Below are 18,440 nucleotides of genomic sequence, written 5' to 3' on the forward strand. Positions count from 1 at the left end.
TGTGGAGTGGGGAATGAGGAGGATGGAGAGGGAGTGTGGAGTGGGGAGTGGGGAGGATGTGAGTGAGTGGGGAGTGAGTGGGTAGGAGGGGAGTGAGTGGGTATGGGTTGGGGAGGGAGTGGGGATGGGGGAGGGCGGGAGTGGTGGAGTGTGGGAGTGGAGAAGAGGAGGAGTGTGCAGGTGGGAGTGGGGGGCAAGGGGAGGATGTGTGGAGGTGGGTGTTGCGAGGAGGGGAGGGAGTGGGGGTGTGGGGAGGATGGAAGGGAGTGTAGATGTGGGGTGCGGGGACAACATGAGAATGTGTGATGTGGGGAGTAGGTATGAGGGAGTGAATGAGGTGTGGGGACGAGAGGAGGGAGTGGTGTGTGGGGAGTAGGGGAGTGAGTGGTGTGGCGGGGAGGGGGAGTGGGGTGTGGGGAGTAGGGGAGTGAGTGGTGTGTGGCGAGGAGGGGGAGGAGGGTGTGGGGAGGAGGGGTGGGAGTGGGGTGGTGGTGAGGAGTGTGGAGTCGGGAGTGGGGGGAGGAGGGGAGGGACGGGTGTGGGTGGGAGGAGTGGGAGTCGGGTGTGGGCAGGAGGAGGGAGTCGGGTGTGGGGAGGAAGGGGGGAGTGGGTACGGGTAGTGGGGATGAGGGGGAGGGAGTAGGGAGGGAGGGCAGGAACTGGGAGGAGGAGAGGAGTGGGGAGTGTGGGATGAGGGGAGGGAGTGGGGTGTGGGGAGGACGGGATGGAGTGTGAAGTGGGGAGTGAGGAGGAGGGGAGGCAGTGGGGAGGAGGGGAGTGGGTGTGGTGAGGGGAGGAGGGGGAGGAGTGAGTGGGTTGTTGGAAGGAGGGGGAGTGGGGTGTGGGAAGAAGGGTGGGAAGTGGGTACAGGAGTGGGGAGAAGGTGAGGGAGTGGGGAGTGGGGAGGAGGGGAGGAGTGTGAAGTCGGGAGTGTGGACGAGGGGAGGGAGTGGGGAGTGGTGTGGAGTGGAGTGAGTGTGGTGTGTGGAGGAGGGGAGGGAGTGTGTACGGGGTTGGGGAGGGAGTGGGTACGGGCTGGAGGGGAGGGAGGTAGTGTGGAAAGAGGAGTGGGGACCAGAGGAGGATGTGTGGTGTGGGGAGGGAGTGGGTACGGGGTTGGGGTATGATGGAGTGGGAGGCGTGGGGGAATGAGGATTGAGAGGTGTGGAGTGAGTGTGGTGTGGGGAGGAGTGGAGGATGTGTGGTGTGGGGAGGAGTGTATTGTGTGGGGGGAGGGAGGTGACATGTGGGGAGGAGGGGAGGGAGTGTGGAGGGGGTACTAGGAGACGATGTGTGGAGGGGGACGAGGGAGGATGTGTGGAGGTGTGAGTAGGGAGGAGGAGTGGGAGTGGGAGGTGTGAGTGGGGAGGAGGGGAGGGAGTGTGGAGGTGTGAGTCGGAAGGAGGGGAGGGAGTGGGGAGCAGAGGGGGGCAGGAGTGTGGAGTGGGGAATGAGGAGGAGGAGAGGGAGTGTGGAGTGGGGAGAAGGGGAGGATGTGTGATGTGGGGAGAAGGGGAGGATTGTGATGTGGGGAGAAGGGGAGGATGTGTGATGTGGGGAGAAGGGGAGGGAGTGGGGAATGAGGAGTGGAGGCTGTGGGGAATGAGGAATGGGTGGCGTGGAGTGGAGTGTGGTGTGGAGAGGAGGGGAGGATTGTGTGGTGTGGGGAGGAGGGGAGGATGTGTGGTGTGGGGAGGAGGGGAGGGAGCGGCGTGTGGGGGAAGGGATTGACGCATGGGGAAGAGGGGAGTGAGTGTGGTGTGGGGGGAGGAATGGAGTGAGGTGGTGTGGGGAGGAAGGTAGGATGTGTGATGTGGGGAGAAGGGGAGGATTGTGGTGTGGGGAGAAGGGGAGGATGTTGGTTGTGGGGGTGAAGGGGAGGAGTGTGGTGTGGGGGAGAAGGGGAGGATGTGTGGTGGTGGGGAGATGGGGTGGGTGGTGGGGAATGTGGAGGTGGAGGCTGTGGGGAGTGGGGAGGTGTGGTGTGAGTGTGGTGTGGGGAGGAGTGGAGTGAGTGTGGTGTGGGGAGGTGTGGAGGTGTTGTGGGAGTGGGGGGTGGAGTGAGGTGGGGGAGCGTGTGGGGAGGTGGGGAGGGGTGGGGGGATGGGGTATGAGGAGGATGGTGGGGAGGGGGACTGGGTGGTGGGGATGTGTGGAGGTGTGGTGGGGGAGGAGGGTGGGAGGTGTGAGGTGGGGGGTGGTGTGGGTGGGGAGTGGGTTGGGGGAGGGGGATGGATGGGGAGGGTGTAGGAAGGGGGGGTGTGGGAGGGAGTGTGGGTGGGGGGAGTGATGGAGGATGGTGGAGGCAGTGTGGAATAGGGAGTGGCGACGAGATGAGGGAGGGGTGAGGAGGGACGATGGGAGGGAGTGGGGAGGAGGGCCGATGGGTGGTATTGGCGAGTGAGGACAAGGGGGAGGGAGTGGAGAGTGTGTGGAGTGAAGACGAGGGGATGGAGTTGGGAGTGGGCTGGGGGAGGGAGTGTGGAGCAGGGAGGAGGGGAAGGGAGTGTGATGTGTGGAGGGGGGAAATGGTGAGGGGTGTATGGTGGTGGTGGGTGTATGGTGTGGGTGTGTGTGTTGTGGGGGGTAATGCTAGAGGGGTGTATGTGGAGTGGGGGTAGTGGAGGAGGTGGGGAGAGGGGGATGCGGGGAGAGGGGAGGATGTCAGGAGCGGGAGGGCGAGGTGTTAGGGAAGAAGGAAAGTACGGGATAGGGGAGAAGGAGGGGAGGAGAGGAGGCAGTGGTGAGGAGGGGAGGTTGTGGGGAAGGGGTGTGTGGTTAGGGATGGGTTCAGGGGCGAGTGTGGTGGGGGGAGGAATGGAGTGAGTGTGGTGTGGGGAGGAAGGTTAGGATGTGTGATGTGGGGAGAAGGGGAGGATGTGTGATGTGGGGAGAAGGGGAGGGAGTGGGGAATGAGGAGTGGGAGGCTGGGGGAATGAGGAATGGGGTGGCGTGGAGTGCGTGGTGTGGGGAGGAGGGGTGGAGGATGTGTGGTGTGGGGAGGAGGGGAGGGAGTGGGGAATGAGGGAGTGGGAGGCTGTGGGGAATGAGGAATGGTGGCGTGAGTGAGTGTGGTGTGGGGAGGAGGGGAGATGTGTGGTGTGGGGAGGAGGGGAGGATGTGTGGTGTGGGGAGGAGGGGAGGATGTGTGGTGTGGGGAGGAGGGGGAGGGAGCGGAGTGTGGGGGAAGGGGATTGACGCTGGGGAAGAGGGGAGTGAGTGTGGTGTGGGGAGGAAGGTTAGGAGTGGGTACGGGATTGGGGAGTGTGGAGTGGGGAGTACGGAGGAGGGCAGGAACGGGAGGACGGGATGGAGTGGGGTGTGGGGGAGGATGGGATGGAGTGTGAAGTGGGGAGTGAGGTGGAGGGGAGTGGGTGTGGTTTGGGGGGAGGGAGTGTGTACAGGGTGGAGGGGATGGGTTGGAGGGGACGGAGTGTGGAGGGGGCAGGGAGGGAGTGTTGGAGAGAGGAGTGGGGACGAGAGGAGGATGTGTGGTGTGGGGAGGGAGTGGGTACTTGGTTGGGGAGGGAGGGGTACGGGCTGGAGGGGAGGGCGTGGTGTATGGGGCTGGAGGGGAGGGCGTGGAAGGGAGGGAGGTAGTGGGGAGTGGGGAGGAGGGGAGGGAGTGGAGAGGAGAGGGGCAAGAGTGTAGAGTGGGGAATGAGGAGGGGAGGGATGTGGGGAGGGGAGGGAGTGGGAGTGAGGAGGGGAAGGCTGGTGGGGAGTGAGGAGGGAGTGGGTACGGGTTAAGGGGGGCAGTGGGTACCTGAGGGAGTGGGTACGGGGTGGAGGGGGAGGGCGTGTGTACGGGCTGGAGTGGAGGGAGGATGTGTGGTGTGGGGAGAAGGGAGGATGTGTGGTGTGGGGTGAAGGGGAGGATAGGGGTGGAGTGTGGTGTGGGGAGAAGGGGGGGCGTGGGAGTGGGGATGAGGAGTGGAGGCTGTGGGGAGTGGGGGGAGGCGTGGAGTGAGTGTGGTGTGGGGAGGAGTGGAGTGAGTGTGGTGTGGGGAGGAGTGGAGGATGTGTGGTGTGGGGAGGAGTGGAGGATGTGTGGGCGTGTGGGGAGGAGGGGAGGGAGTGTGGAAGGGGTATGAGGAGAAGATGTGTGGAGGGGGACGAGGGGAGGATGTGTGGAGGTGTGAGTGGGGAGGAGGAGAGGGAGTGTGGGAGGTGTGAGTGGGTAGGAGGAGAGGGGAGTGGGGTGTGGTTGCAGGGGAGGGTGTTGAGATGGGGAGGAGGGGAGGGAGTGGGGGGGAGTGGGGAGTGAGGGAGGAGTGGAGGCAGTGTGGAATAGAGGAAGTGGCGACGAGATGAGGGAGTGGGGAGGAGGGACGATGGGAGGGAGTGGGGAGGAGGGCCGATGGGTGGTATTGGCGAGTGAGGACATGGGGAGGGAGTGGAGAGTGTGGTGGAGTGAAGACGAGGGGGATTGAGTTGGGAGTGGGGCTGGGGGGGAGGAGGTGTGGAGCTGGGAGGAGGGGGAGGGAGTGTGATGTGTGGAGGGGGGAAATGGTGAAGGGGTGTATGGTGGTGGTGGGTGTATGGTTGTGGGTGTGTGTGTTGTGGGGGGTTAATGCTAGAGGGGTGTATGTGGAGTGGGGGTAGTGAGGAGGTGGGGAGGAGGGGGATGCGGGGAGAGGGGAGGATGTCAGGAGCGGGGAGGGCGAGGTGTTAGGGAAGAAGGAAAAGTACGGGATAGGGGAGGAAGGAGGGGAGGAGAGGAGGCAGTGGTGAGGTGGGGAGGTTGTGGGGGAAGGGGTGTGTGGTTAGGGATGGGTTCAGGGGCGAGTGTGGTGGGGGGAGGAATGGAGTGAGTGTGGTGTGGGGAGGAAGGTTAGGATGTGTGATGTGGGGAGAAGGGGAGGATGTGTGATGTGGGGGAGAAGGGGAGGGAGTGGGGAATGAGGAGTGGGAGGCTGTGGGGAATGAGGAATGGGTGGCGTGGAGTGAGTGTGGTGTGGGGAGGAGGGGAGGATGTGTGTGTGGGGAGGAGGGGAGGGAGTGGGGAATGAGGAGTGGGAGGCTGTGGGGAATGAGGAATGGGTGGCGTGGAGTGAGTGTGGTGTGGGGAGGAGGGGAGGATGTGTGGTGTGGGGAGGAGGGGAGGATGTGTGGTGTGGGGAGGAGGGGAGGATGTGTGGTGTGGGGAGGAGGGGAGGGAGCGGAGTGTGGGGGAAGGGATTGACGCGTGGGGAAGAGGGAGTGAGTGTGGTGTGGGAGGAAGGTTAGGGAGTGGGTACGGGATTGGGGAGTGTGGAGTGGGGAGTACGGAGGAGGGCAGGAACGGGAGGACGGGATGGGAGTGGGGTGTGGGGAGGATGGGATTGGAGTGTGAAGTGGGGAGTGAGGTGGAGGGGAGTGGTGTGGTTTGGGGGGAGGGAGTGTGTACAGGGTGGAGGGGATGGGTTGGAGGGGACGGAGTGTGGAGGAGGGCAGGGAGGGAGTGTGGAGAGAGGAGTGGGGACGAGAGGAGGATGTGTGGTGTGGGGAGGAGTGGGTACATGGTTGGGGAGGGAGTGGGTACGGGCTGGAGGGGAGGGCGTGTGTATGGGCTGGAGGGGAGGGCGTGGAAGGGAGGGAGGTAGTGGGGAGTGGGGAGGAGGGGAGGGAGTGGGAGAGGAGAGGGGCAAGAGTGTAGAGTGGGGAATGAGGAGGGGAGGGAGTGGGGAGGGGAGGGAGTGGGGAGTGAGGAGGGGGAAGGCTGTGGGGAGTGAGGAGGGAGTGGGTACAGGGTTAAGGGGGGCAGTGGGTACCTGAGGGAGTGGGTACGGGGTGGAGGGGAGGGCGTGTGTACGGGCTGGAGTGGAGGGAGGATGTGTGGTGTGGGGAGAAGGGGAGGATGTGTGGTGTGGGGAGAAGGGGAGGATGTGTGGTGTGGGGAGAAGGGGTGGGAGTGGGGAATGAGTGGGAGGCTGTGGGGAGTGGGGAGGCGTGGAGTGAGTGTGGTGTGGGGAGGAGTGGAGTGAGTGTGGTGTGGGGAGGAGTGGAGGATGTGTGGTGTGGGGAGGAGTGGAGGATGTGTGGCGTGTGGGGGAGGAGGGGAGGGAGTGTGGAAGGGGTATGAGGAGAAGATGTGTGGAGGGGGACGAGGGGAGGATGTGTGGAGGTGTGAGTGGGGAGGAGGAGAGGGAGTGTGGAGGTGTGAGTGGGTAGGAGGAGAGGGAGTGAGGTGTTGGTTGCAGGGGAGGGAGTTGAGATGGGGAGGAGGGGAGGGAGTGTGGAGTGGGGGAGTGAGGAGGAGTGGAGGCAGTGTGGAATAGGAGAGTGGCGACGAGATGAGGGAGTGGGGAGGAGGGACGATGGGAGGGAGTGGGGAGGAGGGCCGATGGGTGGTATTGGCGAGTGAGGACAAGGGGAGGGAGTGGAGAGTGTGTGGAGTGAAGACGAGGGGATTGAGTTGGGAGTGGGGCTGGGGGGAGGGAGTGTGGAGCAGGGAGGAGGGGAGGGAGTGTGATGTGTGGAGGGGGGAAATGGTGAAGGGGTGTATGGTGGTGGTGGGTGTATGGTGTGGGTGTGTGTGTTGTGGGGGGTTAATGCTAGAGGGGTGTATGTGGAGTGGGGGTAGTGGAGGAGGTGGGGAGGAGGGGGATGCGGGGAGAGGGGAGGATGTCAGGAGCGGGAGGGCGAGGTGTTAGGGAAGAAGGAAAAGTACGGGATAGGGGAGAAGGAGGGGAGGAGAGGAGGCAGTGGTGAGGAGGGGAGGTTGTGGGGAAGGGGTGTGTGGTTAGGGATGGGTTCAGGGGCGAGTGTGGTGGGGGGTGTGGGGAGGCAGGGGTGGGGACGTAGGGTGGGAGTTAGTGGAGGGTGCGAGGTAGAGGATGTCAGAGCAGGGGGAGAGGGAGGTTGTGGGGGAAGGAGGAGAGTGAGGGGAATGAGAGGGAGAAGGAGAGGGAGTGGGGTGTGGATAGGAGGGGAGGGAGTTGTGTGTGGGGTGTGAGGAGAAGGGGAGTGTGTGTGGAGTGGGGAGTGAGGAGGACGGGAGGGTGTGTGGAGTGGGGAGTGAGGAGGAGGGGAGGGTGTGTGGAGTGGGGAGTGAGGAGTAGGGGAGGGAGTTGTGGGTGGGGAGTGAGGATGACGGGAGGGTGTGTGGTGTGGGGAGGGAGTTTGGAGTGGGTGGGGAGGAGGGAAGGGAGTGCGGAGTGAGGTGTGGAGAGGAGGGGAGGGTGTGGGGATTAGTGGCGGACAGGAGGGGATGGAGTAGGGATTGGGGACGGGGAGGGGGCGAGTGAGGCGGCGGGTGATGGGGGCATCACCGAAAGTTCCAGAAATCGATGTTCATGCCATCAGGTTGGAGGCTACCGAAGCGGCATATAAGATATTGTTCCTCCAATCTAAATGTGGTCTCATCACGACAGTGGAGGAGTCAGTGGATAGACATATCGGAATGGGAAGTGGAGTTAACATGGGTGGCCACTGGAAGATGCAGCTATTTCTGGTGGACGGAGCGTATGTACTCGGTGAAGCGGAATACCAATCCGCGTCGGCTCTCTCCGATCCACAGGAGGCCCCACCGCAAGCACCGAACACAGTGTATGACCCCAACAGACTCACAGGGGAAGAGTCGTCTGATCCTGCAGGATTGTTAGGGCACTGAATGGTAGTGAGGGAGGAGAGTGAGGGGAATGAGAGGGAGAAGGAGAGGGAGTGGGGTGTGGATAGGAGGGGAGGGAGTTGTGTGTGGGGTGTGAGGAGAAGGGGAGTGTGTGTGGAGTGGGGGAGTGAGGAGGACGGGAGGGTGTGTGGAGTGGGGAGTGAGGAGGAGGGGAGGGTGTGTGGAGTGGGGAGTGAGGAGGACGGGAGGGTGTGTGGAGTGGGGAGTGAGGCCACACTCAGGTTGGAGGAACACCATCTTATATTCCTTTTGGGTAGCCTCCAATCTGATGGCATGAATATCGATTTCTCGAATTACCGGTAATCCGCCCCCCCCCCCCCCCATCACCAATTCCTATCCCCTTTTTCCTCTCTCACCTTATTGATCTGCCCATTGATCGACTCCCTCTGGTGCTCAACGCCACCCCCACCGCCCGCCCGCCCGCCCGCCCACTTTCTTTCATGGCCTGTCTCTTTCATCTATCAACTTCCAAACTCTTCTTCATCTCTCCCCCTCCAGGTTTCACTAATCACCTTGTGTTTCTCTCTCCCTTCACCCTTTTAAATCTATCCTCAGCTTTTCTTCTCCAGTCCTGCCCAAAGGTCTCGGCCGGAAATGTCGACTGTACTCTTTTTCCATAGATGCTGTCTGGCCTCCTGAGTTCCTCCAGTACTTTGGAGTTCCAGTTGCTTGGATTTCCAGCATCTACATCTTTTTCTCTTGTTTGTCAATGCGGATTTAAATTCATCACTTGTTGAATGTGGGTATCTGTAATATAGGTGCGAACAGGGCGGTCTGATGATGGGAGGATTTGAAACCATTACATGTAGCTCAAAGAAATTGTCTCTCCCTCGACTCCGAGACTGTCACCTTATTTGTGACAACTTTTCAAATCTATCAACTGCGTCTCTTTGGCGACTTTGTTCATGGGACAGTCTAAAATCAAGTTTATTGTCATATGCACCAGTATGTCCAGGTGCAATTAAAACTTAATTTACGTTAGCACTGCAGACATTCCCAATAAAAACAAATTACACTTAAAAACAAGATGCGATTAGCTTCCACTGGCATCCTGGTCGGCACAGGTTCCAGATCTGAATGGGTTGTTCCTGCGCTGTACTGCTCTGTGGTCTGATCTAACGTTACTGACTACAATAAAATAGCGCAAAGCAGATTGTTATTGAGTGTTTAGTTGTTTCGTGAACAAGGAGCGGTTTGGTTTCTTCAATTTACAAACAAGTGGGAAAAAACAAATTTCAACCAACGAATGGCGTCTCACAGAAACAGTCCACTTACGCAGCCCCCCGCCCCCCCCCCCCCCCCCCCCCCACCCCACAACTACACACTACTTCCCTCACGGGCAACCTGTTTCACTCACCTGTAGATCGGGCGTCTGTCTGCCTGCAGCTGACGAGGGATTGCAGCGATGGTCCGAGTGGTCTCAGTGGTCCCCACTGCACTGTCTGCACCTGGGTTAGACTCACTGGGATGACTAAAGTACCCGTGCTCGGAGCTCTGTTGTGCTTTCAAACAACTGCTAGAGTTGACATTAATGTTAAGTCGGAATATATGCAGAGCAAAGCCGTCCTGGAGCGGTTCAAGTACTGCACTGTATCCTTTCTCCACTGACTGGGCGAAGTCCGGCAGATTTACTTTCTGATTTACTCATCAGTTTCGATTCCAGAGATTATCCAAGCAACACTGGTTTTACGTAGATCGAGAGACAAACAGAGGGCGGTGCTCGACTTCCACAGCAGAAGTTGCTGTTGGCTCGCTCTCCACATTGGCGGCAGAGAAAAGAGGGGGCGGGGCTGAAATTACCGGCGGTTGGATAAATCGATGTTCAGACGATCAGGTGTCCTTTCATTATAATTCAGCATCCGATTCCCACACCGACATATCTGTGGGTGACCTTCGCAGCTGCCACTGAGGCCAAACTCGCAACACTTCATATTCCACCTGGGCAGTCTCCAACCTCGTGCTTTCACTAATTTCTGTGATGTCTGCCCTCCACCATATTCCCTCTCGCTGTTTCCTTTTCCCCATTCCCCAGCCCTGATGAGCTTCCCATCACTTCCCCTCCTTGGATTCCTTGGATCACTTTCATCTCATGTTACATTTCTTCTTCTTCAGTCCTTTATGTCTTCCATCTCCCAGCTTCTTACATCATGCCCCACCCTCGCCCACTTGTTCCCCCTCATCTAGTCTCATTTATCACCCACCATTTTCTATTCCCTCCTTCTCCCTCTCACCATCTTTTGATTGTGGGTTCTACCCCTTCCTTTCCAGTTCTAATGAAGGGTCTTGACCTGAAACATTTCCCTCCATGGATTCTGTCAGACCTGCTGAGTTCCCTCAGTATGGTGATGCACTGTTCTCTAATTCTTGATTCCCCAAACCTGGTCATAAAGTCTTTATGCATGTCCACGCCCCCATATAATTTTGTACACCTCTCTAAAATCTCCTCTGCTCCAGTAAATAAAAGTCCTAACCTGCTTAACCTCTCTCCAGAACTCAATCTCTCATGTCCGCAAAACATCTCTTAATCTCCTCTGCTCTCTTTCCTGATTAATGACATCATTCAAATAGAAGGTCGACCAACAATAAAGACAAAACTTCTATAACTGCAACATAACATCCCAACTATGATATTCAGTGCCCTGACTGAAAAAGGCCAGCATGCCAAAGCCTAATTCACCACCCTCTCTACCTGTGATGCCACATTCAGTGAATCATGCACTTGTACTTCGAGATCCCTCTGTTGTGCAACACGCCCCACGGTCTTAACATTGACTGCGATTATCCTACCCCAATCTGTCTACCCAAAGTGAAAAACCATGTGTTTATATAAACTAAATTCCATTTGCCGATTCTCAGCCCATGTATCCAGCTGATAAAGATACCTCTATAAATCCTAATAGTCATCTTCACTCTGAATGAAAGCATCCACTGTATTTTAGTGTCCTTTGCAAAGGTACTAACCAACTGCCTAGTGGAACTTGTCCTCACTCTTAATAACTTCTCCTTTGGCTCCTCTCCTTGAAACAAAATGAGTAGCCGTGGGCACTCACATGGGTCCCAGCTGTGCCTTCCTTTTTTTTGGTGACATGGAACAGTCTAAGTTCCAAGCCTACACTGGTGTCTGTCGCCCACTTTTTCTACGCTACATTGTTGAGTGCTTTGCAGCTGCTTCCTGCAGCCACGTGGAACTCGTCAACTTCATCAACTTTGCCTCCAACTTCCACCCTATCCTCAAATTTACCTGGTCCATTTCTGACACCTCCCCTTCACTTTCTCAGTCTCTCTGTCTCCATCTCTGGAAACAGTTATCTACTGATATCTTTTATAAACCCACTGATTCTCACAGCTACCTGGACTCTAACTTATCCCACACTGGCACTTGTAAAATTGCTATCCCCTTCTCTCAGTTCCACTGTCTTCATTGCATCTACTCTCAGTATGAGGCTTTTCATTCCAGTACTACTGAGATGTCCTCCCCATTCAAAGAAAAGGGCTTCCCTTCCTCCAGCAGTAATACTGCCCTCACCTGCATCCCTTTCATTTTGTGCACCATCTCACACCATCCACCCACCACCACAGTAGGGATAGGGTTCTCACTGGCCTCCACGTCCAGCACATAATTCAACGTAACTTCCACCATCTCCAAAGTGATCCTCCCACCAAGCAGATCTTTCCCTCCCTCCTATTTTCCACTTTCTGCAGGGATTGCTCCCTTGGAAATTCATCCTTCCTCACTGATCTCTATCCTGGTACTTTTCCTTGCAAGCGGAACAAGTGCCATACCTGCCCCTATACCTCCTCCCTCACCACCATTCAGGGCCCTAACAGTCCTTCCAGGTGAGACGACACTTCACCTGTGAGTCTTTTGTGGTCATCTACTGTATTGTGTCTCCTCATGTGGCTGCCTGTATATTGGTGAGATCTGACGTAGATTGTGAGACCACCTCACTGAGCACCTATGCTCCATCTGCCAGAAAAAGTGGAATCTCCCAGTAGCCACCCTTTTCAATTCTATTTCCCAATCCCATCCCAACATGTCTGCCTGTGGCCTCATCTACAGCCGCAATGAGGGCACACTCAGTTTGGAGGAGCAACACCTTATAGTCCATCTGGTAGCCTCCAACCTGATGGCATTAACATCAGTTTCTCAAACTTCTGGTAATGCCCCATTCTCCTTCACTATTCCCTGTTCCTGTTTCCCTCTCTCACCTTATCTCCTTACCTGCCCATCACCTCCCTCTGGTGCTCCTCCTCCTTCCCTTTCTTCCATGGCTTTCTGTCCTCTCCTATCAGATTCTCCTTTCTCCAGCCCTGTATCTCTTTCACCAAACGCTCTTTACTTCACTCCCTCCACCTCTCCTGGTTTCAAATGTGACCTAACACCTTGTATTTCTTCCTTCCCTTCCCCCTCCTTCTTACTCTAACATCCTCTTTCTTTTCAGTCCGGATCAAGGGTTTTGGCCCGAACTTCAACTGTTTCCTCTTTTCCGTAGATGCTGCCTGGCCTGCTGAGTTCCATACAGCATTTTTGTGTGTCGTTTTGGGTTTCCAGCATCTGCAGAGTTTCTCATGTTTGTGACACTGATATAGGTGACAGATAGCAATGTGCCCAGTACCAATCTCTGGGGAAAACCACTAGGTGTTTTTTCACCTCTAATCTGAAAAAAAAATTTCCTGCATAAGCTGCTGCTGTCTGCCATAAGGCCAATTCATTATCCAGTTGGTTAGCTTTCTCTGGATGCCATGCCATCTAACTATTCATAGCAACCTATCATGCAGAACCCTATCAAGGGAGTTACTGAATTCCATATCGTCAACTTCCTTGATTACATTTGCAAAGAACTTAACTAAATTCATGAGACATGATCTTCCATGCAGAAAAGTACGCTGATTATTCCTAATCATTTCCATCCTTTCCAAACTAGTAAATATTTTCTCTCAAAATCTGCACCATAGTATATGCACAACAGATGCTAAAATGTGTAACTCAAAATGGTGTCAGCTTGTAATGTGGTAATAGCCAGAAGATGTGTGTGGATGTACATACTTGAGATTAGATAGTGGTGAAAAATATTTTCCTCCTGACAGACCTGCTGCCATTGTTTGTCCGGTGTGTGCCGAGGGCAAAGCTGCTGGAGATAAGAAAGTATATGCAGGTATTAATAGGGAAGGGATGGTAAAATACTAGGATAAAAGTTTATTTATTTTACTTTTTTTCAGAGATACAGTGCCGAATAGGCCCTTCTGCCTCAACGATGTAGTAAGAGCGGGAACAGCATGAGGGGTTCACACTGAGCTCCTGTCAAAGAGATTATTGAAGTATCTTGGTTAGCTAGATAAGTGGGCCAAGGAATGTCAAAAATGAAGATTGGCTCAGATAAGCGTGTGGTGTTGCACCTTCGGGAGACAAATAAAATCATTTACAGGTGAAAGGAGTGTCGTAAAACAGAGGGTTCAAGGAGGACAAGTCCAAGGTTCCCTGAAAGTGGTGTTTTTAGGTAGACAGAATGGGGAATAAGCCTTTTGGCACACTAGCCTTTGTCAGTCAGGGCACTGAGTACAAAATTTGGGATGCCATGTAAAAGTTTTACAAGACTTTGGTGAGGGTACACTTCTAGATTGTCAGGTATGATGGTTGTAACTGGGAGCTAATGTCCAAGGTTACACATTGTATTGGAGGGATGGGAAGGTAGGCAGAGGGGGTGGTGTGGCTCTGCTGGTAAAGAATGTCATCAAATAAGTAGAAAGATGTGACATAGGATCGGAAGATGTTGAATCATTTTGGGTTGATTTAAGAAACTGCAAGGGTAAAAGGACCTTGATGGCAGCTATATATAGGCCTCCCAACAGTTGCGGGATGTGGACCACAGTTTACAATGGGAAGTAGAAAAGGTGTGTCAAAAGGGCAATGTTATGATAGTCATGGGGGATTTTAACCTGCAGGTGGATTGGGAAAATCAGGTTGGTAATGGATCTTAAGAGAGTGAGTTCATTGAATGTCTATGAGATGGCTTATTAGAGCAGTTTGTTGTTGAGCCTACTGGAGATCAGCTATGCTGGATTGGGTGTTATATAATGAATCAGAAGCAATTATGGAGCTTAATGTGAAAGAACACTCTGGATGCAGTGATCACAATACAACTAAGTTAAACCTGAAATTTGATAGGGAGAAATTACAGTGGTATGAGAGAGGAGTTGGCCAAAGTTACTAGGAAAGAGATGCTGGCAGGGGCGACAGTAGAGCAGCAATGGCATCAGTTTCTGGGGAAAATGAGGAAGGTGCTGGATAGATGTATTGCAAACCAATGAAATACTCAAAAGGCAAAATAGTGCAACCATGGCTGAAAAGAGAAGTCATAACTAATGGGGCAAGAGAGAGGGCACAATAAAGCAAAAATTAATGGGAAGATGGAGGATTGGGAAGATTTCAAAACACTAGAGAGAGCAACTAAAAGAATCATTAGGAGGGAAAAGATGAAATATGAAAGCAAGCTAGCAAACAATACCAAAGTGGATGGTAAAAGCTTATTCAAGTATGTAAGAAATAAAAGACATGAAAATGGATATAGGACTGCTAGAAAATGAGGCCAGAGAAATAATAACGGGGGAAAAGGAGATAAGATATTAAATAAGTATTTTGCATCAGTCTTCACTGGGGAAGACACTAGCGGTGTGCCAGATGTTGAAGGGTGTGAGGGAAGAGAAGTGAGTGCATTTACTATTTCAAGAGAGAAGGTGCACAAAAAGCTGAAAGACTTAAGGATACATAGAGTAGTGCTAGAAAGTTTGTGAACAAACTTACAGGTTTTGGAGATGGAGGAAATTCAACACCATTATTACTCTCCCCAGGAGTGGTCAATGAACAAAAATCACTCCAAGAGCAAGGCGTGTAATACTCCAGGTCACAAGGAACCTCAGGGTAACATCTAAGGAGCTACAGGCCTCTCTTACACTGGCTAATGTCAGTACTCATGAGACTACTATCAGGCAAGTACTGAACAAAAATGGCAGGATTGCAAAGAAAAAGGCACTACTCTCCAATAAGAACATTGCTGCCCATCTAAAGTTTGATAACAACCACATGGATAAGCTAGAAGGCTATTGGAAGAATGTTCTGAGGACAGATGAGTCCAAAATAGAGCTTTTTAAGAACTTCATCACATCTAGAAACATGGTTGGCAGTGCCATGGTTTGGGCCTGTTTTGCTGCCTTGGGACTAGGAAAGCTCACCACCATTGATACAGTGTTGGAAAATGTATGGTCATGCACCTTGGTAGTAGAAATAGATGTACAGACTATTTTCTAAACAGCAAAATATCAAAAAATCTAAGAAACAAAGGGACTTGGGAGTCCTTGTGCAGAACACCCTAAAGGTTAACTTACAGGTGAGTCAGTGGTGAGGAAGGCAAACACCACGTTAACATTCATTTCAAGAGGTCTGGAATACAAGAGCAGGGATGTGATGCTGAGGCTTTATAAGGGACTGGTGAGGCCTCACCTTGAGTTTTGTGAACAGTGTTGGGTTCCTCATCTAAGAAAAGGTGTGCTGGCATTGGAGACGGTTCAGAGGAGGTCCACAGGGATGATTCTGGGTATGAAAGGGTTATCATATGAGGAACGTTTGATGGCTCTGGGTCTGTGATCACTGGAATTTAGGATATGGGAAGATCTCAATGAAACCGTCAAATGTTGAAAGGCCGAGACGGAGTAGTTGTGGAAAGGATGTTTCCCACCGTGTGGGAGTCTAGAACAAGATGGCATAGCCTCAGGATACAGGGGTGTCCATTTAAAGCAGAGATGTGGAGTAATTTCTTGAGCTGGAGGGCGCTGATGTTTTGGAGAGGAGGTCGTTGGGTGTATTTGAGATACAGCTTGATAGGTTCTTGATTAGACACGGCATCAAAGGATATGGGGAGAAGGCCGGGTATTGGGACTGAGGAGGAGGGAAAAAGTATCAGCTATCATTGAACGGCGGCGCTGACTCGATGGGCCAAATGGCCTAATTCTGCTCCTACGTCTTATGGTCTTATATAGAAAGAGCCAATGACGCAGGTACTTTAACACAAAAGTATTTGGACAGGTGGATGGACACGAAATATTTAAAACTATATGGGTTATAATTGGCTCAGTTTAGGTGCCAAAACTGGTCAGCGTGACCAGTTGCGCTGAAGGGTCTGTTTATAGCCTTTAGTTGGTGAGGCTTGATTCCGGGACGAATCGCAAGTAATTAACAAGGCGGAGCGAGGACCTCCACCAGGCACCCGATGTCCAGGTTGTTTCTAGTTACTGAGGTACAGCGGCTTCCGCACAGTCCCAATGTAACGTCGCCTGTCTAGTCCAGCCATTTTTTGTCACACGCCTCAGAGCCTCGGTACCAGCTGGTCAGAAGGGGCCCCAGTACCGGTCGGACCAGTTACCGAAGAGCACCGCGAACCAATAAACAAAGAAGCTTGAATCCCGACTGATGACTGTGACATGGAGAGTGAGCTCTGCTCCTCCTCCTGCTGTTTACTTCATGAACCACCCTTTTGTGTTTCAATACGGCGGGAGATCTATTTCAGTATTTCCTGTAAAATCGCTATTTGTGGAAATCGAAACTGATGAACAAAACGGACAAACTGCACGCCTCCGAAACTTGCGGAGGAGGAACCAGCGGCAGTCTGGGCCGTCCTTTCCCTGCAGATTGCGCCGCTCCGGGATTTGCAGGTCGGCACATTCGGGCTTTCGGTGCGGGTTTTCAGACAGTTCAGAGTCCGAACTACATGCTGATAGTGCAGGAGGGCTGCCGGCTCGACGATTCCTGCTATCGTCAACGCTGCAGCTCCCTTCAGCTGCACAGGACAGTTTATCCCTCCGTGAGTGAGACAGGTTCATGGGCAAGTGTATCTGTTGAGTTCAGCCTGGGTCTGTTTGTGTGTATGAGGGAGTGTTGGGGTATATGTGCATTAGAGTGGGTGCTCGCTCAGTGTAGTAGTCGGTGCTTGCATGAAGGCATAGGAGCGGAGTTCGGCCATTCAGCAGTTCAAGTGTGCTTAATCATGGCAGATTTATTTTCCCTCTCAACCACATAACATTGACAGCCCTACTAATAAAGCATCTATCAAACCCCTTTAAATCTACCCAATGACTTGACCTCAACTTGGCAGTGAATTCTAGAGATACATAATGGTCAAACAATTGCTCCACATCTCTGTTTCCGGAAGACTGTAAAATTGCAAATGAGAGAGGCAGAAGAAAGGAAATTATAGGCTGGTTAGTCTGACCCCTGTGGTTGGGAAGATGTCAGAGTTGATTGTTAAGGATGTGGTTTTGGGGTACTTGGAGGCACATGATAATATAGGCTGTAGTCAGCCTGGTTTCCTCAAGGGAAAATCTTGCCTGACAAATCTTCTGGAATTCTTTGAAGAAATAGCAAGCAGGATAGACAAAGGGGTATTGGTGGATTTTGTGAACTTGGATTTTCATAAGGCCTTTGACAAAGTTCCACACATGAAGTTGCTTAACATGTTAAGAGCCTATGGTATTACAGGTAAAATAATAGCATGGACTAAGCAGCGGCTGATTGGCAGGAGGCAGAGTGTGGGAATAAAGGAAACTTTTTTTGCTTGGCTGCCAGTGACTAGTGGCCACAGTGGACTGTGTTGGGACCTATTCCTTTTTATTTTATGTCAGTGACTTGGATGATGGACTTGAAGCTTTGCTTCAAAGTTTGCAGATGATGCAAAGATAGGTGCACAAGCAGATAGTTTTGAGGAAGTAAACAGGCTGCAGAGGACTTCGATAGTTTGGGAGGATAGGCAAAGAATTGGCAGATAGAATACAGTGTTGTGAAGTGTATGATCATGCACTTTGGTAGAAGAAGTAAAAGGGCAGACTGTTTTCTAAATGAGGAAAATTCAAAAATCTGAGCTAGAAAGGGACTTGGGAGTCATTGTGCAGGATTCCCGAAAGGTTAATTTGCAGGTTGAGTCTGTGGTGAGGAAGGCAAATGTGATGTCAGCATTCACTTCAAGAGGACTAGAATATAAAAACAAGGATGTAATAGAAACATAGAAAACCTGAACATGTGCCGAACATGTCCCTACCTTGGAATATACTAGGCTTAACTATGGCCCAAACACGAGGAAATCTGCAGATGCTGGAAACTCAAACAACACACACAAAATGCTGGTGGAACACAGCTGGCCAGGCAGCATCGATAGAGAGAAGCACTGTCGACATTTCGGGCCGAGACCCTTCGTCAGGACTAACTGAAAGGAAAGATACTGAGAGATTTGAAAGTAGTAGGGGGGGGAGGGGGAAATGCGAAATGATAGGAGAAGACCGGAGGGGGTGGGATGAAGCTAAGAGCTGGAAAGGTGATTAGCAAAAGTGATACAGAGCTGGAGAAGGGAATTGCCTCCAGCTCTGTATCCCTTTTGCCAATCACCTTTCCAGCTCTTAGCTTCATCCCACCCCCTCCGGTCTTCACTTATCATTTCGCATTTCCCCCTACCCCTCCTACTTTCAAATCTCTTAGTATCATTCCATTCAGTTAGTCCTGATGAAGGGTCTTGGACCAAAACGTCGACAGTGCTTCTCCCTGTAGATGCTGCCTGGCTTGCTGTGTTCCACCAGCATTTTGTGTGTGTTGTTTTAACTATAGCCCTCTATTGTTCTAAGTCTCATGTACCTATTCAAAAGTCTCTTAAAAGACCCCATCGTATCTGCCTCCACCACCGTTGCCAGCAGCCCATTCCATGCACTCACCACTCTCTGAGTAAAAAAACTTAACCCTGACATCTCCTCTTTCCCTACTTCCCAGCACCTTATACCTGTGTCCTCTTGT

At 53.0% G+C, this 18,440-nt stretch overlaps 1 protein-coding gene across 1 annotated transcript in view; it reads right to left on the bottom strand.

Annotated features, from left to right (window-relative positions):
- Nucleotides 1–9,224, bottom strand: part of LOC140716841 (uncharacterized) — a 38,540-nt gene extending 29,316 nt beyond the window's left edge. The window contains exon 1 of the mRNA XM_073029804.1: nucleotides 8,970–9,224. The gene's annotated coding sequence lies outside the window, so the exon portion shown is untranslated. The remainder of the gene's footprint in view (nucleotides 1–8,969) is intronic.
- Between the last annotated feature and the right edge of the window lie 9,216 nt (nucleotides 9,225–18,440).

The sequence above is a fragment of the Hemitrygon akajei genome, chromosome 2 (assembly GCF_048418815.1).
Source record: "Hemitrygon akajei chromosome 2, sHemAka1.3, whole genome shotgun sequence".
NCBI lineage: Eukaryota > Metazoa > Chordata > Chondrichthyes > Myliobatiformes > Dasyatidae > Hemitrygon > Hemitrygon akajei.